We start from the raw sequence: 21,076 nt of genomic DNA, 5'->3' as shown, positions 1-21,076 counted from the left end.
TCGGAAGTCATCAGTTGCAAGTTTGTTGATAATAGAAATTAAAAATTATTGAGGAATTTTTCTTCAAATGTTTGGCGTGTTCTGTTCCTGAAAGATTTACTAATATTCTGGAGATTTTTTTCAAGTTCTTCGGCCTTTTCCTTAGGGAAATTTTGTTTCTTATTTGCTGCTAAAAAATGGTGTCTGATTCAGTCAATGATTTCGATGGAACTAAATGAAAACGTGATAAATTAATGTCCGATATTTACAGGCTCCTGCTAGACGGCGTACTCGAGCGTTGCGATCGCGAATATCAAGTCTTAAAAGAAGTTTGTCCTAAAATGAAGTGTTATATAATGAGTTAAACGATATTACCCTACAAGGGATTTAAGAAAAATCATCACAATAGAATATTCATTAGTCATATGTCTTTATTTGTTTTCTTATATCACGTGCTTATATTTATTTTCTTGAGATGCAAGTAATTTCACTGTTCACTCACAGAATAATCGGTGCAACGTTAAATCATACTATCGATAATTTGTCATTGTGCTTAAGAATTTTGTACAATAGTTAGACGTTGTGGCTCCATAACACGGAGAAAAATTTTTGGTAAAATTACCATACTTTATGGCAGTGACATTTCTTGAAAATAGAGCCATAATTCTGATTAATATCACCAAAATATACTGAATTTATCATTCCGTTCATAAGGTTAAGGTTTACCAGGAATTCTGGTCTTCAAAGTTATAGTTTTTATTATCACACATCTAATAAAAAATAAAAAACCAGAAAATAAATTGATCCGAATAAACTCGTTTTAAGACATGCTCTAAGATTTCATGAAAAAATTACCAAATTTTTCCACATTTACTAAATTTTATCACACATTATAAAACCCTATTTTATTGTTAATTTTACCAAAATCATTACCAAAGCGCTTTAGTAAAAAATTACCGAATTCTTTGGTGTTCTTGCAGATCCAGATATTATATTCTGGTACTTGATTATACTTTTTTTTTCTCAATGCGTTTAAGTATGGCATGGGATAATGTTCAAGAATGTCCTAACGTGGTGGTTAAGAGGATAGAGCGTTAACCGTCCAATGAGTTGAACCAGGTTCGAATCCCAGCCATGGCTGGTCGATACGAATTCCCCACCCAGCTCGCACCGACCACCGTATTGACGTAAAATATTCACAATAGTAGAGAGATCATGGGTTAGAGTCCATTTGCCGTCTTTTTCCTCTCCATATATCACCAATGAAGGTTAGTTCCATCAAAAAGTCTTCCACTATGGTAAATTTCTCCAAATACTTGATCCAGCAGTTCCCTTGTCTTCTGGATTGAGTTCAAAATTACAAGGCTACGAAGTTAAACGTTAGTAGTCATGAACCCAAAAATGGGTTTGGTTATAAAAAAGTAAGGTTAAGAATGATTGTTTTGCTGAATAATGTTGTTTAACTAGCACTGTATTAAGGTTGCAGAAGACTTTGACGGTATTATGTTTGCTAAAAAAAGTTTACCATTATAACAAAGTAATTAATTAATGCTTCTTGGCAACTATATATAAAACAAAATTACCATTACCTTAAATATACTAAAATGTTTCTCGTAAATATTTGTTCAGATTCTTAAAAGCATTTTACAATTTTTAATTAATTAATTTAAAGATCACTGTTCCATTTTATTCAAACAACTTCTCTTTATTCTACTAATTCGTTATTTTTAAATCCCAGCAAACACATAAGTATTTCCCTTGTTCATTTCTGGAATTTGAAAACAATGCCACATTAATATACTAACGAATGCAAGCATTATTCTCCATATTACCGTTGAGGCTATCCAAGCAATACTAATTCGTGACTTTTTCCAAAACTAAAAGCAACCATTAATACAAATAATTGAATTACACAATAACTACAGAGTGTATCTGACCTACTTTTCAACTGTTGTAGTGCAAGGTCACGAAAACTCTATAATCTCATTAAAGCTTTCGTTTCAATTTACAGTCAATTGGAGATTTTTGATAAAAAGAACTTCTTGAAAATTGTCAGTGTCTTCATCTAATTGTTCCTGAAGGAAAGATTCTCTCAAAAAAGTATTTAAAAAAAATTGACCCATACCCAAGGGGATGAAGAAAGTTCTTATTCCTCTTTGTGTTTAACTACTGATGCTTAGTGATCGAATTTTTTTTTATGCCTAAAGGTTAAGATTTAGAGTCAGAGGTGAAATGATTTCGAACTTTTGAAGAATGCTGTATGTTTCCGTGTATTGATGAATGAATTAGATAAGAAATAATGCTCCATCATTGCTATAGTGGAAACTTTTTGATTAAAATTCTTTTAAGTTAAAGAAATTTGATGTCTGTTATGTTACCTAAATGAAAACTTCAAATTTAATTCTTTCAATAACTAGATATTAAGAATTCATTGTTAAAATAAAAATCTTCAATAAATGACTTAATATTGCTTTGATTATGATAAAAAATTAATAATCTGAAGAAGAAAAAGAAATTACTCATCAGCAAAAATTATGAACTTCTATTTTTCGATGAAGACTGAGTTTGAACGGTATAATGCAAAGTGACTTATATCAGGCTTAGTCTCAGATATAATATAAATAGAAATAGTAATCATATGTAACCTGCCCAGTGCTGACCAGAAGTGGTTAATGCGTCTGCATCTCTTTTGTCAAAGCTATATTTCCTAAGCTGTGTTTGCAACTGTTCTTAAATTTATAGTTGTAGGTTGTAGATTAACTCCTAAATCTAGATTTTTGTTCCAATTTCCTGAATTTCAGGCGTTTAAAATTTTTTGTATTAAATTTAAATTAAAAGCATGGTGAAACTACTAGAAAATAGTAAAATTTACTGTGTTTCTGATATAATGGAAGCACCAAAAAGCTTCGATAATTTTTTTCAAAGTTCTTAGGTAAAGATTTTGAAATAATTGAATGTGAAATAATTATAAAATAATTATTAATTAAATATAAAATTAACAATAAAAACTGGCTTTAAAATATGCAATTAAATTCGGAAATTGTAGTAAAATTTAATAATTTTATCATGATATTTGAGAGTATAGCATAAAAACCATTTATTCGGTTAAAGTCACTTTACAGTTATGCATTTTTTACTAAATATATGGTAATAAGCATTGTAATTTTGGAAACCAGAATTTCCGGTAAACCATTTCCATTTGAACGGAAAAATCCTAGTCCTAGTCTTTTGATTTTATTAGGCACTTGGTCCGCGAAGCGACTCCTCCCATTCATCATCAGGAATTTTAGTACTGTTTTGGTTGAGCATTGAGGTAAGCAGGCAGTGGAGAACGGAAAAATTACCAAATGAATGGTTTAAATAGCGTATAATTTGGCTTTATTTTTTCTAATAAAAGTCATTACTCTACAGCGCGGTATTTTTGCCATAATTTGTTTCTCCGTGTAGGTTTTAGCAGTGTTTTCGAACAAGTTTTTTCTTCGATTGGAACAAAAAATTAAAAAAAGCGAAATTGCAATAGAATTTTAAAAAGTTACGCGAAACTTTTGTACGATTGATATCAACAATAAATTATCACCATTCATTTTAATTCAAATATTTCATGAAGAAACATTATTCCCCAGCATTTGTTTCATAATAAGATAACGAGTATGATTACACTTTTTGACAGAAAAAATTACCTCCTCATCCATTAATAACGTAAACAGATGATGAGTAGAATTAGAAGCGGAAGTGACCTTGTCCTCTTTTTGACAAGGTCATTCAACCTCAATGAACACCACCCATTTGCTTATATGAATAAATTGAGGAAAATATCAGATCCAAATGATTTATGCATGCACAAGATTTTAATTCTTTTCTTACTTATGAAGTGAAGTGAAAAAAAGAAACATTTTCTTTCACTAATAAGGAGTGTAGTTTGATGTAAATGAGATGCACTGACCGTATGTTAAATTGTTTAAAATGTGTTTCTTATATGCACTTTTTTAATTATTTTAAAGGCGAAAAAGACATTGTAAAAATTTCTTTAACTATCAAATGTTCCAAGGAAGTTTTAACAAATGTAAAATGTTCTAGCACAAATGTATAGTTCAATTTGAAGAGATTATTATGATACTTTCTAATTCTTTATTATGATGCAAGTTTGCACGTTAATAGAATCCAAAATTCCAATATTACAGTTTAACGAGGAACCAATTTTTTTGAGACTGCAACTAGACCAGTTATCCTCAAACTACAAATTCGAAATTTCTTGGAAATTTAGTGTAAACATCTGAAACTCGTCAAGCTCAGAATGAAAAACTAAAAATTACTGTTATTATGGAGACTTACATAAAGTTCAATGCGCATGTAATTTTGTAACTGCCGTGCATGTAATTGTATAACTTATTGTATCTGCTTCCTAGCCAGAAATTCAATTACTATCAAAAATTTAATTTCTTTTTAATATTACTGGAGATAGTTAAACATAAAAAGTTATAAATTTTGTTTTAAGTTTTATTGCTTCGATTTTATCTCTTTTCTACCATTTGATGATAGAAAGATAATTTGATAAAATCAATCTTCCGCGTGTATGTTGAATTAATGTAAATAGATTACTTTAAACCGAGCTTTGAGATGGACAAAAAATGCATTTAAAGCTGCAAGAAGATTAATAAAGCAATTAAATCGTTTTCTTTTTTTAGGAAAAAAAAAACATATTTCACAGATGCTCTAAATGTTTTATAATTTCTCTTAATACCATTGTGATCAAAGCTGCCTTTTTAAATTTATTTCCGTCTTAATCCCTGTAATCTAAAAGCATAGTTACGCTTATTTATACATCATTTACGAACGATAAACTTGCTTTCAATTATTTGTTAAAAAGTATTTGCTATATACTCAGTGTTAGAAAATTATGAAAGACCAGTTTGATATTCAGTTAGTTAGTTAATAATGAAATGTATAAATAAAATTTGCATTGCTCCGGTAATTAAACAATATGTCCTAACAAACCTCATACAATAAACAAAACAACCCCCAAACAGGATTTCCTCATTTAATACACAAATGCTTCAATATATGATTCAATAGATTCAATACCTGTTTAAACTTGACTAACAAAAACATTGGCGAGCTGAATTGCACTTTTTAGCATAATAAGTGCTATTGTTTGATGCGTTGTATGTAAGAAAGATGTTAAAAAATGAAGATTTTGTGATAGCCTTCATATTCAAATTTACTTGAAAACAATACGTTAATCGAAATCCATGTTGAGTTGATTATTCTGACGCAAGGTTAGTACCAACCCTTATTAATGTATGCCAAAGGAACTCGTCTTCGTAAGCTATTTTTCTGAAAGTAATTTGGTTTTCCAAGTTAGCTTACCACAAGGTTTTTTGAAAAGTCATTTACATACCTAATTCTAAACTAACTTTATAACTTCCAACAACGATTAATTTTTTTTAATTGTTCTTTAAAGAAAAAGCTCTCTTTCAAATGCAAAGAAAAACTACGAAAAAAATTGTATAGCATAAATCTCAGAAAAAAATTATTTCACAATATGTATCTTTAGTATTTTTTAAGCATAACTCATTTCCTGTATTGTCATAAAATAATTTTCTGGAAGGAGAAAATTTTTTATTGCATTTAAGCAAACACTTGATTTTCCCTAATTTAGGTGTTAAGATTTCAAATCAGCAATCTGTAAGCGGATAGGGTATCTACCCCTATTATGACATATTCAGAAGCATGGGAAGTAACAATTCACAATAGAGAAGCTCCCCGAGTGGCGTATGCCGATATTTCCGGGGATGGGATGGGTTTCTATGCAATTTTAATCCTGATGATGTGCCCTAACTCTTCTAGAAGTTTGCTGCAATAATTATGTGACCCTCTGTTATACACAACGCTTTTAAAATTGTACATTTCGTCAAAAAATAGACCAAAAATGTCGTTTTTTAAAAACCAACTGAAGATTGGAATCGGTTAGATTGCAGATTTGAAAGTTGTTTGATTGTAGATTCGACGTGAAAATATCCAAGAGCCGCTACAAAATTTCATTCAACAGAAAGAATACAAAAAATTTGTTGCTCATTGTAATTATTAAATTTTGTGAATGGTTCGTAGACATTTTATTTTGTTATTTATTTAAATTTATCTCAAAGTTGTCCTTAAAATCATGGAGTTATTTTCTACAGATTTTAATTAAGAATGGTGTTGTTTATTTTATAGGTCCAAAATGTCACTCCAGAGATAAATTCAGAGATTGTAAAAAAGCGGTTTGACTCCTTATACGTCAAGGAAAATGCAGAGTAAGTAAATTTTAAGTTCAGTTTTAAGAATATTTCAGTTTTTTTTAATTACCTAATGAGGAAATTTATTGTTTATATTCAACATATATTGATTTTATTTATTATATACTACAAAGACATCCGCAGATGGGTTTTAGTCGAGTTTTATGTGTAATATTCCTTACAAAGTATGTTAAATTTAATATTTGAAACCGAAATAACTAGTTGTTTTAATTATATCTTATTAGGATTATTATTAAAATTAATTGCATTTATCTAATCATTAATGTAAATATTTAGAAAAAATTGTCAGTTAAACACACAGTAGATTAGGAATTTTTGCCCAGTATTATCTGCAGCGAATCACCATTGGCGTGAGGGCGTATGAGACTTAAATGGATCTGTTTCGCGATTCGGAACTTTTGAAGCCGACTCCATATTTCCGCAATTTTTGAGAAATTTATCGTTTGACGGTTAACGGTTATAAATTGTTTAACGGTTGATTTTTTTATTGATTCAATTTATGATTTTCACGTGATTCAATATTTTGAACATTTTGTTTCAAAAAATTAAATTACAATAAAATGTAAAAATCTAAAACGGAAATAAATACAATTAAGTTTTTTTTTTTTAAATTTAGGAAACATTTCAACTGAATGTTGTTTGATCGTTCTACTTTAAATGCACCTATCAATTTCTACGATCCTAAGTGCATATTTTAAATGAATTTTAATTTTGATGGACAAAAAATATAACAAAAAATATTGTCGGTACAGCGTTGGAAAATGGTTTGTATTAAAATGAAAATTTTGTTTTTAAAACACTTGAATTCAAAACAAAATCGTTTATTTACAACAAAATGAGATGAAAAGAATACCTCCATTCTTCTAAAGTGAAACCGATTAAACTCTTCAGTTGTTTGTTTTCGAATGGCATCGTTAGAACAGTTTGGAGCGGACAAAAAAAAGTTCCGTATCGGAACTGATCCGATATTTAATTACCGACACAAACGGATTAAGTTGTTTCTCTAGATAATTTTTTCTTTCTAACTTACGATTTCTAAGTTAATAAAAGTATATCATTGAGATGTCGTGTTTACATTTATCTAATCATTATGACATATCTAATCATTATTACATATCTAATCATTATTACATATCTAATCATTATTACATCATCTTATGACATAATTACATCATCTTATGACATAATTGCATCGTGTTCAAAAAGAATTATGTGGATATTATTTTGCATATGGTTCCAATGTGAACCATATATACAAAAAAAATATTAATAGATTTTCCATTCAAAATATTGATAGTATCTACCGATATAAATTTGAAACATAAATTCTTCACTGATTTTTCACTTTTTGCCAATTTCTTTGTTGAATATTGGCTTCTCATCGCATCTTAAAATTCAAATAAATAAATAAACTTCATAAAACATAATTAAGCAAAAACGTAAATAACAATAAAGGTTTAATGATACTATGGCATATCAGAGTACACCATAAAAAAATTTGGATTAAATTACTGTAAAAAAATACTGTCATCCTGAGTTCAACATCCGTAAAATCGATTTTACCGTAAAATCTATTTTTGCCGTAAAATTTTATACCGTAAATTTTATAGTAATACTTATTTAATTACAGTTATTCAGTAATTTTGCAGTAAATATTACTATATATATCAGAATTTTAGTTCTATGAAATTTTGCAGTAAAAATGGATTTTATAGTTAAAAGTACTGGCACCCTGAGGGCCAGTACTTATTACCGTAAATTAATTAGGAGTTTTCTACAGTGTGGCTGTTATAGTTGAAATATCTTAGCATCTCTTTAAATAATATACATCAAATTTATAAATTCTGAAATTTATTGATTATTTGGTAATTTATTTTAATCATATTTTATTTGTAACTTACAAAAATAGCATATCTTTTTCCAAATGATTAAGACAAGATACCTTATCTTAATCATTCTTAATATAATATGTCTCTGAATATCGATATCTTGTCATCGATAAAGAGACACCACCGCAAGAAAGAGGAAATTTCACATTCATTTCCTCCAAAGTAACCTTCATAAGTGTATATTTACATTCACCTTTTTAATTCACCAACAACCGCCCACGTTGCCTTCAGAACGCGTCAAAACACACATCTTGTGCAAACTTGAAGTAGACTCGGCGCAGAATGTGTTATCATTTGGCATTGAAAATGAGCTATACTAGCATCCATCTTTCTCAAACAACGAATCTGCTAAAAATTCTTACTAATTTCAGTCCCCCATCATTTTAAATAATATATAAATCAAACATTTTTTTCCCTTTAAATATTTCATAGAGTTACGTTGATTATTATGGATTATGCTCTCATTTGAAATAAAAATATGGACGGCACTGAATTATTCATATCATGTCGCAAATTATGCAAACATAAATAAAACATGCATCAAGACGTATTTAAATGCTCATAAATTTAAATAGAAATCGGCACTCGAACACGTACAAAGGTACCAACTACAACCCTGATCATTCAGCCTTAGTCTCAGACTGTCCGACATACCAACAAATACTACATTCGCTAAGAATGAAATTCATCGACAGCTAGATACATTTACATTATAAATGTTTTCCTACAAAATTTTGATCTTCATGAAACCTTAAAAAACTTTTTTCCATAAATTTTTAGACTTTTGAAAAACTTTTAAATTTTCTTTTCTCTTTCTTATTATTCTTCAAAATTTGNAGTAGACTCGGCGCAGAATGTGTTATCATTTGGCATTGAAAATGAGCTATACTAGCATCCATCTTTCTCAAACAACGAATCTGCTAAAAATTCTTACTAATTTCAGTCCCCCATCATTTTAAATAATATATAAATCAAACATTTTTTTCCCTTTAAATATTTCATAGAGTTACGTTGATTATTATGGATTATGCTCTCATTTGAAATAAAAAATATGGACGGCACTGAATTATTCATATCATGTCTCAAATTATGCAAACATAAATAAAACATGCATCAAGACGTATTTAAATACTCATAAATTTAAATAGAAATTGTGGCGTGATATTTTGAGAGAGTCGTTACTTTACGATGACCAAAAATAACAAGATTTTATAATAACTAATCTAACTAGTTTTAGAAAGGCAGTTAGCGTATCGGTAAGTACAATGGAAAAAAAATCCGGACAAAGTACGGCGTAAAGTACCGGCACGTAGGGTGCATCATCCATAAAATCTATTTTACCGTAAATTATTTTACCGTAGTCTTACAGAATTATTTATTAATTAAAGTGATTCAGTCATTTCACTGAAATTGTTACTGTAAAAGTTATTGTATGTCAGATATTTTGTTCCATAACATGTTCGGGTAAAAATGGATTTTAAGGAAATTAGTGACAGTACTTTTTACCGTGATTTGAACCGGAACTTGTTACAGTGCAGACATTCTTTTTTTTATTTAATACTATTAACAAAGCGTTTAATGCAACTAGAGACAACTGAGCTTCATATTTTTTTTTTAAGTTCCATCCTACGTTGTGGTAGCAATAGAATTAAAATTCAAAGTATAACAATTTTAAAAAAAATTATTCTGTCACGAATTTGAATGATATTTAAAATATTAAGAGAAGATTTTTAATCATTTCTTTGTAAATGTCTAAAAAAAGTTCTGAGATTTTTTTATTTTATGTATCAGTGTTTTTTCTCAATTTAATAATTTATTAATTTATTTTAATTTCTGAAATATATATTAATTAAACGTTAAATTTTGATTTTGATATTAAATGTACCGACCTTCGAGAAACTTACATTTTTAGAAACACTTCTAAAACGGTCTATTTTAAAAGTAAAACCGTCCTTTATCTCCATATATCAAAATCATAAGCGATGTTTCGAATTTTTCTCAAGGGTTTCTCACTAAATTATCAATATTTTTATTAAATAATATTTTCATTGTAATTTATTTAAATAAATCTAATTAAAATACATTTAGAGGGTGCCCTGTTAGAGTTTTCATTCCAAAATTACGGTAAAATAACCGTCAGCAGTCTGTCCATACAATTAACCGTAAAGTTTATTGTAAAGGAAAATTGCGGTTTGGAAACCATTTACAACTAGTATGGTTAAAAAACCATGATTGCAAAACTATACTGTCTTATAAGCATTTACAACTAGCCTAGTTTCAAAACCGTGATAAAGAAATTTAACTGGATATTGGAACTAAACTTTACGCCGTCTATGCGTGAGTAAGAGTGTCATATTTTAATAGTCCAGGGTCACAAATTGTAGAGTCCAGAACACTGGAAACTCTTTGCGTGTTGAAGGGAATGAATGAATTTTTGTATTGTAACGCTGGAACTTGATCCTCCATTCTGTCCGTCATAAGATTGACAGATTGGCTATAATATATGCTCAGTTGCAGGGAACTAAGTGGCCTCATTAGGTAAGACTAGTTGGGGCAATACAATTTTGATTGTTTAACCGTATCAGGTGAAAGCAGTTAATAAACTATTTTTCTCACAGTTAACAGTTTTATTACCATCCTATTTATGATTATTTGAATATGGTAAAATATCAATAAAATAAATTGTTACTAAACCATTTTTCGAGAAATTTCTAACAATGTAACAAAAGGTAAAAGATTAAAGGGTGTTAAACATTTATTCTAACTAAAAGATATAGCTCTCAAAAAACAAAATTATTTTAATACAATGCATTAAAAATTTTAATTCTTTTCCTTTTTTGCAGCAGTGAGCATTTTTAACAGAATTAATGAAAGAAAGTTTTTTTTTATACTATCTATAATCTATGGTATAACGCTCAATGTAATTGTAATTCATACTTAGAGAATAATTAATTCAAATGAAAGAGATTTGAAGCAATATAAGCCACATTTTTAACTTGTTTAATAGAGCAAATGATGAAAATACCACGATTTTGTTTGGCAATGAAATGTTTCTGTGCATCGAGTTATTATTCAGCAAAAATTTTAGAAACATGTAAAATACTTTTCTGGCGACAAAGCTGAGAAAGAATTAGATGTGAGAACGTGAACTTCAGAAACAAAATCGCTAATAACTATAATTCCCAAACCTTTCAAATTCTCCGTCTTATGTGAAATCTTTCAAATTTTTGAATTCAGCACTTAAACTATAATAATAGGAGAAAAAGGTTTTAGTAAAATAACTTTACTGTATAGTATTGATATTTCCGTTAAAAAAAATCATAATTCTGGATAATAAAACCGCATTTTGCGGTACATTAACCATACGTTTGGTAATTTTTTTTGTTCATATAGTAACGGTTTACCAAAAATTCTGGTTTCTTGAATAGTAGTTCTTATTACCACATATTTAGTGATGAATTGAATTTTATCACATATTATAAAATCAAATTTTTTTGTTCATTTTGCAAAATCTTGCTTTACCAAAACCAAGCTTTTGGGGGTTTCCACAGAGTCAGAAACACTGTCAATATTACCATATTGCGGTAGTTTTGACCATGCTTTTTTTTCTCTATTCATCTTAACTGCGAGCACTCTCAGTAATAATCCCGTTTTTGACAATTCTGAGATTCTTGAGCTATATTAGTTATTTTTGACAATCTCGTAGTTCTCGACAAATACAATAATTTAGACTTGACATAAAATGGCACACAAAACAATGTTTCAAACAATTTTTGATTAAAAAAAACACACTTAAAGAACAATTTTTAATGCGATGATTGGTTTACACATCAAATTGAAATCATTTATGAATGCCAAACATTCGTTTTAAATTGATGCTAATTGTCATTCATCCATCTTATTAAAGATGAAAGTGAAAAGAAGATGATATGCTTGAGGCATAAAAGAGACTTCGGTTGAGGTCATTTACATTCATAAAGCGCATTTCCTTTTTCACTTAGTGATTTCATATTCACCTCTAATTTACTCCTCAATTCGAATCTTGAATTGTGGTTTATGCCTTCGAAAGCTGTCATTTTTTGAAGGGTTGAGGTCACCTGTGGTAAATACAGGCATTTTAATTAAAAACCGTGAATATAATGTCAGCACCTTTTGTTCATTTAATGTGTTTTTGTCTAGGTTAAATATTTAAATGTTTTTAACACAATCAATGAGAAAAACTCTAAACAAGAAATAAATATTCGGATAATTGTTCTGTGTATGGCTTTTGTAACTTTAGAGATTTTCAAAATAATTGAGTTTTATTCGTATGGGATCATTTGTTTTTGTTATATTTCAGTTTGTTTTGATGTTTGATTGGCAGAAAAACGTGTAGAAGTAATTTTTTACTTCCATCTAAAAATGATTCATACAAACATTTAGTAAATATTTAATGTGTTTATCCCACTTTATTAAAGTACTGTAAGCATTTAAAAAACACTAAGATTTCTTAAATAAATTTTTACAGTTCTTGCCAAAATCTTATAGTTGCATTAACATGCATGGAAGTCGTAATAAGTAAAAATAATTGCAACTTCTTTTTATGAAAATGAATAAAAAAAACTGAATAATTTTCATAATAAGTTAAAGGAATTTCAATAATTATTATTATAAACTAATTAAACTTTTGTTCTTTTAATTGTTAAGCAATTAAACATCCTTCGAGTACATAAAATAATAAGCAAATTTGTAAAAAGTTGTAAAAAAAACATCGCTTCATAAAACCTATACAACATTGTGTAATTAAGAATTTTGCAATTATTAAATGACTTGATTGTTTTTAGCTTTTTAATGCAAAGAGCAGCAAAGTTTTTTATAGTCAGTAATTTTTTTATAGTTTTTTTTCAATTATTATTAGGTTTGGGAAAATAATTACGATGAATTAATTAATTAAGAATGAGTAATGAAGTAATTTAAATAGGCTTTATGGATGAGAGTACTATTTTTTTTTAAAAAAAAGTGTGTTTTTGGTAAAATAAAAAGTTTAATAAAAAAGACACTTTTGTAAAAACTTAAAGAAAATAATATTTTATTAAATCAAATAATTTTATTATAATGTGATTTCGACTACTTTACAATACAAATTTTAACGAAAGGTAAATATGCAAAAAGTTACTTAAACAACTTTATAAAAAAAATTTATTAATTTTAATAATTCAAACTACCCTAACTATTCTTAAAACTTTTATTATTTTACAGCAATGGACAGAACTGCATTATTTATGAAACTAATTTAACAATGGAAACTACTTAAAATTTATGTCAGTAATTTTGACACTTTTCGAGATGCAGGGTTACATTTTTTAGCACTTCTGGGTTCACTCAACTTTATCCCCGATTAAACTTTTGTTGTTTGGATAAGCAGAAAAAATTTAAGCAAAAAATAAACAATTAGAATTAATATTTGAAAAAAAAGGAATAACAAAGAAATATTTTTAAATTATATTTTTCTCTTGACAGAGCTCATTTCTGCACAACGAGGAGCCAATTGTCTCCTATTGTTACTTTCAGAACACTTCCGGACACAAATATTTATTTTTTATACCTGGCAGAGTGACGGTAACTGGAAAAACACCCATATGCATATTTAATAACGTATTTAATATGTTACATGTTCGGTAATACTTTAGTGCGATGAAATCATTCATAATCATGCTATGCACAGTAGATAATTGAAATAAAGAATTATTAATGAAAGTTTCTTATTGTAATTAATTATTCTTCATTTTTATCATTATTGCTATGGTTTTCTATTTTTCTATTAATGCTGTGCTATGTTAATTTACCCCGATACAAATTTATTGGCATATTTAATAACAAATGCAACATTTTACATATTCAGTAATACTATATTGCAGTTGAAATTATACATAATCGTGTTCTGCAGAGATAATTGGAATAAAGAATTGTGAATGAAAATCGCTTATTCTAATTAATTATCCCTTATTCTTATCATTATTGCATTATCTTTCTATTTTTCTATTAGTGATATGCTATGTTTTTTACCCAGATGCAAATTTAATAGCATATTTAATAACATATATATTATGTTAAATATTCAGTAATACTATAGTACGGTGAAATTATTCATTATATTGAGCAGAGTAGATAATTGGAATGAAGAATGATGAATAAAAATTGCTTCTAGCAATTAAATATTCTTTATTCTTGTCATCAACGGTATATATTTCGCTATTTTGTTATTAATGCTATGCTGCGTTTTTTACCGCAATGCATATTTAATAACTTATTTAATATGTTAGAAGTTCAATAATACTTTAGTGCAAAATATTCAAAATCGTATCATGCAAAGTAGATAATTGAAATAAAGAATGATTAATTAAAATGGCTTATAGCAATTACTCATTCTTAATTGTTATATTTAATGCTATGTTTTGCTTTACCTTTGTTTTGCGCGTTATAAACTTCCTTATTATTTTCACACATTTCTTTCATCGTTGCCAACAAAACGAACTTTTAATGTATCATGAAATGTCTATGATTATGTTACGTTTGAAAATACAACAGAAAATCTCAGTTTTGAGTCTACTTTTTTACACATACTTTTTCATGTGATCTACTTATTTTAAAAACAGATTCAGATGCCATATTGAAATTTGAAAGTTTTAATAATTATAATCATGATTGTATTATTAATATTTGAAGTAGAGATTAAAAATCGTGCATAAAATTTAAAATTAAAAAAGGGAAGAGTTGCAAACGATTAAAAAAGAACAGAAAAAAATATAAAAAGGGCAGAATTACAAATGATTATATTATAGGAATTTGTTTACACAAAGTTTGCTACTTTTTTACAAAAAATTATTTTGTAGTTAATTTATACATAACTTTCAACTTGATTTTTTTTCATTAAAGTTAATTTAAAAATGCACTAAGAAAATATCTTTGCACCAAATGAGAAACCATTTAGAACTTTAGTTCACTCACCTTCAGTAACAGCATGGTGCCTCACGAACACTAAAAATTATTTTTTCCCTTCGTGAGAAATCTTTCCTCTTTATTCCACAATCCTTTTGTTTTTCAGGATTAAGACTTGTTAGGACTTGAACGAAAACTGAGACGAGGAGAAAAACCATTGCGGAAAATCATATCATGAAGCAAATCCTTTAGTCGATGTTCAGTTCAAAGTAGCTTTCTTGGATAGTTTACAAACAATGAGGTTGAGGTCAATATTTGGTAACTAAGTTTATCTCAATAGGAAAGTTATTCTCCGTCGTGCATGAAACGCGTCTTAACAAGTTTTATAATCAGACGGAAATAAAATTCTATTCTAGAATCGATTGTTTTATGATAAGTCAAGGAATATTTATTCGTGTTCTATGCTATTTATGGACATTTTTCGGCTTTATGACATAACGTATTTATAATTTGTTTCATATTTCATAGAAAAGTTCTCATTTGGTTGTTTTATGTTAAAGAACATTCAATCATTTATTATGAGCTGAATCGTTTTCTTAATTTTTATTTATAACACCACTTCTTTGTTCTAGTGTTAGTGTTCATTTTCTTAGAACCATTCTCATTTTTTAGGGTTTCTTACTTGTAGAATATCTTTTTAGAGTTACTCTTTCTGTAATATCTTCAATTTTCGAATCGCTTTTTTAATCTAATCTAATGTCACTTTAGCAGTTATAAGAAATACTCCAATACTTTCATAATAAACACTTCATTCAAAAGCTATTATTTTCATTCAAAATTCATTTATTTTTAAAATCAGTTTGATATTAAAGAATCACTTTTATAATCTAGAATATTTTTGCATGCCTTAGCATCCTTTCTTCATTCATAAATCTTTTCTTCATTCTAGAATTTGTTCTTCAATTTTGAAAATCTTTTCTGAAATCACTTCAGTTTTCATGATTTTTCCTTTTTTTTAAAAAAGGAAAATAATTAAACATTTCTGTACATCAATCTAAGTTTAATGGAGTGAAACTTGAATTTATCATTGGAGTGTTCATCAATAAGTATTTCTTTTAGAATAATCTTGAGAATTTTCCTTAAACTATTTCTGCTAAATAATAACTAGAAGAACTATATCTTTAAATTGGAAAACATTATTGAAAAAAATTAAAATGCAATACTTTTTTTCCAAATTCTGAAACATATACGTAAGACTTCAAAATGTAATTAATTTCACAAAGATTTGAAAACACTTCATAGTGCAATCGAAAATTTCAATGTATTTGAAGACAGCAGTTCAGTTTCATTTAACAACTTTTCACTTAATTAAAAATTCTTCTAATATCTTAAAAATCAACACGAATCAAATAAACAACATTGCCAAATCTGTTGCCAATTCAGAACCACTTACTTGACATACTATCATAAATATTCAATCCTACGTACATCCATCCACAAATTCAGAAGCATCTCGAATGCACAAGAGGATAAGAAAGATGAAAGAGAGTCCCAAAGAACAGAAGGAGCATTACGGACTAATACCCGCTCTGTCCAAAGGGATTATGAGTAACCAGAAGACTGTGTCGCAGGGTGGGGAACCGGTTCAAAGCAAAAGGAAAAGCTAACGGAGCTGAACCAAAAAGTAGGTAATGATAGGGGAAGGGCCAAGTGATAAAAGTCTCGATTCGAAAAGTTTTCACTCTCATTTCTGGCGAGACGGTATGGTTCAATATTAAAAGATCACCTATGACTTTTGACACGACGAAAACCGGAAACTTTCTGATGGAATTTTTCGCTTGGATTAAATTCAAATAATCAATGGGTGTTGTCCGAAATAAGTGCAATTAAATGTGATATTAACTCAATAATTTGTGTGTTTTCAATTAGGTAGAATGTGTGTTTATTACATTCCTAGTTTACTTCTTTATTCGATTTTTTTTTAAATCAAATTCGTTCTACATCGATAAATCTCTTATAATCGTCTAAGAAAAAGGTGTTTTTTATTGAGAAAATACTAAATGCTATTCTCTAATACTAAAGATATACTAATGTATTATCTTTCTTTCTTTATTTTGATTTTGGAAGCATATTAAATTAAACATTATTTTTAACTTTTTTTTTACTTGCAAGTATATAAATTTCAAAAATAAAACTGCATTTTAAATATTTAAAGTGAAAAAGCATTAAAAGCAAGTTTTATTATTATAATAAACGGAAAATTATGAAATGGTGTAAATGTATTGAATTAATACCCTAAAGACAAGTTATTTTTTTAGAAAGCCTAATATTTCAGAGATGATTAAAAAGTTAACAAAAGAAGATGTAGATTTAGCAATTAATGACATTAAATTGTCTAGTCTTAAATGTTAATAAGATAATTTTCGTAATCCCTTATATTAATAAAACTACCAAAAAATTTTCAACGCAATTTTAACTGGCATCCTCAGAGCAAAACAATTCCAATTTATGTTCCAAAAATAATTTTTTAAATCTCAGTGATTACTGTCAGTGCATTTTGTATCAGGTGGCAAGTTTTATAGTATTTTGTGAACTTTTCAGCACTGAAATTTTGCTTTACAAGAATTTTAATTTTTCTTTCGCTTTTTTCATGAAGTAAACTATAAGCACTCTGACGCTTATACGTAGTGAAATTATGTATTATTATGGCAGTTTGTCAGTATTGTTTTTAATATTTATTTCTCGCGGAAAAAAATTATTATTTTAAATCTAACCATCTTTTAAAAAGAAAACGATTTTAAACATAACCATTTAGAGAAAAAAACACACAAAACAAAACGCAATCATCATAATGGATTAGTATTTTAAACAAAATCTAAACATTTTGCGAAAGGTTTTGCAATATACACTGAGAAAAAAATATGATCAAAACTACTGAATATGGTAACATTTACCGCATTTCTGGCTCTATGGGAACCTCAAAAAGCTCGATAATTTTTACCAAAGTGCATTGGTAAGGATTTTGGTAAAATTAAACATAAAATATGGCGTTTCATAATATGTGCTAAAATTTGGAATGTGTGTTAAAATTTGGTAATTCTATCATACCTTAGAACATAGCACAAAATCCATTTGTTTGGCTAAATTTACATTTTAGTTTCGTATTTTTTTTCTAAATGTATGGTAATAAGAGCTATAATTTTGTAAACCAGTATTTCCGGTAAACCATTGCCATATGAACCGAAAATATTACCAAATAAATGGTTTAAATACCACATATTTTGATTTTATTAACCAAAACTATGGATTTTTACTTTTATCACCATTCAGTACGGTAATTTCACCAAAAATTTTTTCTCCGTGTATACTTTTAAATTTTGAAAAAAAAAACATTCAGAAAGATAGTGGAAAAAATATATTTAATTGTAGTATCATTTATGTTTGAATTACGTTCTAGTTCATAAACATACCACAAGACTTTTAAGAAGTAAGAACCATTTAGGAGAAATTAACAATAATATTTTTCCAAGTAGTAACAATTAAACAATCTAAAACGTTTTAAGATATATTCAAGTTTTGAAACTCTTTAAACTGCATTGTGGCTATCTTATTGCAGTCTATTCATTGTAAAGAAAATTTGAGAAATTAACATTTGACGTTATCTTGTATAGTAAGTTTATGTTAAAGCCTGATGAGTCGAAACAACTTCTGGCTATTTAATGATGCAAAATTTTAAAACTCTCCTAGCCTTTATTCCTGTTGCTGTATCAAATGAAATAGATGCGGAAATATTTATGATTCTAAATAAGCTTCAGGCTATATTTAACCTTATGAGGAGAAGATTATACTGATGTCTGCCGAGTTATTGACCCCAAGAAATAATTTTTTCCCCTTCACTTTCTTTCAACTATTGACCGAATGACTATCGGATAACTTGAAGGTCCAGTAGTTCAGTGAAATAGCCTCCTCTGTGTTGACGAAACAACAAAACCGTTCAGCATAAATGGGTAAAGAGGTTTTCAACTTCACAATCACTGATTTCTTCATGTTTCCTGTCAATTAGAATTACTGATTCTTTTTTAAAAAAAGACTTATTTTGAATGAGGGGAATTTTACAATTCATGAATTATTTGATACACAGTGAAACAATAAAACCCAGCAGCAATAAATGTTAAAAAGTTTTTTCTCTCTACCATGGAATTAGGGTAGGGAAGAAATATGTTTCTTTGTATCGAAATTCTGAAATCTAACTTCTGGGAATTTTTTGCTGAATTGAATTTTAAACAGAAAGAAAATTTATATTTATTTATTTCGCATTATTAATAGAATAAAATTCGTTTGCTCCAAATGCAGTCGATATAAAAAAAATAGTAATAAAATACCAGATATGTTAATTTGTTTTAGAGTAACTAGTCGAAATATTCTTTATGGCATTTAACTGCACTTTTTAACAAGCTTGACTTTTGTTTTTGAAATTTTTTGCTTTTAGGCTTAAAACATAATGTATTGTACCGCTGGAGAAAAAAAATCTATATTGCATAGGGAATCATAAAAATAGTTCAGATGAATTTTACAATTACTGTGTATCACTCAATCATAAATTTTAAAATTTATGAGTTATTTGATGCACAGCGAAACAATAAAACAAAAATGCAATACATTTTGTTATTGCAACAGTTTTTTTTTCCTCGATGGAACCAGTATAGGGATAAAAGATTTTTCCAAATTATAAAAAATCTAACTAAGTATTTTTGTCGAATAGAATTATAAACAGAAAAATTATATCTTTTTTCTTTTAGACTTCTAACTAATAAGATAAAATTTGCAAATCACAAATGTTAAATGTTTTAGAAGAACTGGTCGAATTATTTTTTATGCGTGTTTCAATGCATTATTATGTTGTCTTCATCAACTAGTCAAATTTGTTGTTTTTAGACTTAGAACATGTTTTTAGGCTTCGAACTGCATTGTACTTCTAGAAAAGAAATTACATAGCGAACCATAAAAATAACTTAGATCACGAATTTCACAATTACAGTTTATCAGTTAATCATGAATTTTAGAATTCATGATGTATTTGATTCTTAGTCCACTGTTAGAAATTTCTCGGTGAAAAGGGCAGTACCAATTTATTTAAATACTATTTTACCATATTTAACCAAAACAGTCAAATAATCATAAAGAAATGATATTCAAACTTTGAGAAAAACATTTATGGATTGCTTTTACCTAATACGGTTTAACTACCAGAATTCTATTCGCGACAACTAGGTTCACCTTATGAAGCAGTTTTTCTCCGTGAAGATGGGTACATACTCTTGTTGAGAGCGCTAATTGTTTAATCTCACGACCGGCTGAACATAGGTTCGAATCCCAGCGTTGATACTACAATATTTCTTTCAGTTCTTCAATATATAAAGAGTTTGTAGTGTCTTGCACTCTTCAATCAGTGATCCCTAGATTATTATAATACGGAAATATCATTTACGTATAAATAGAAAAGCATCTACAGAACTCCATTGCCAGTTTAAGTTTTATTTTTATGATTTAGAAACTATGCTAGATGTAAATGGTTACACAACCGTATAGCTTTGTATTCACGGTTTTTTAACAGTAGAAGTTGTAAACAGTTTCAAAACGGCAAAGGTAAAGAAATGTTCCGAACCATAAACTTCGTGGTTAATCGAATAGTCACACTGCTGACAGTTATATTACCGTTATTTCAGAATGAAAATTCTAACTGTGTAAAACATCAAAATTCAGCTGCAATAAATATTAAAATAGTTTTTTTCTCGATTGAATCAGGATAAGGATGAAATATGTTTCTTTGTATTGAAAGTCTGATATCTAACTTCTAAGTATTTCTTGCCAAATAGAATTTTGAGCAAAAAAATATATTATTTATTTATTTCATATTTCTAACTAATAGGATAAAATTTGTACGGACAAAATGCAGACGACTTTTTAAAAAAAGTGAAACGTCAAGAGTGTTAT

The 21,076-nt window shown here is 28.1% G+C and overlaps 1 protein-coding gene across 2 annotated transcripts in view; it reads right to left on the bottom strand.

Moving 5' to 3' along the window:
• LOC107450329 (A disintegrin and metalloproteinase with thrombospondin motifs like) overlaps positions 1-21,076 on the bottom strand; it is a 124,334-nt gene that overhangs the window by 64,368 nt on the left and 38,890 nt on the right. Inside the window, exon 1 of one of the 2 annotated variants that reach the window (XM_016066096.4) lies at positions 15,152-15,290. The exons of the other annotated variant lie outside the window; for it this stretch is intronic. The gene's annotated coding sequence lies outside the window, so the exon portion shown is untranslated. Of the gene's footprint in view, positions 1-15,151; positions 15,291-21,076 lie in introns of those variants that run through there. 2 annotated transcript variants of the gene reach the window in all.

Source organism: Parasteatoda tepidariorum, chromosome 10 (assembly GCF_043381705.1).
Source record: "Parasteatoda tepidariorum isolate YZ-2023 chromosome 10, CAS_Ptep_4.0, whole genome shotgun sequence".
NCBI classification, from domain to species: Eukaryota; Metazoa; Arthropoda; class Arachnida; order Araneae; family Theridiidae; genus Parasteatoda; species Parasteatoda tepidariorum.
The sequence above is the reverse complement of the archived record's forward strand: the minus strand, read 5'-3'. Positions and strand labels throughout refer to the sequence as shown.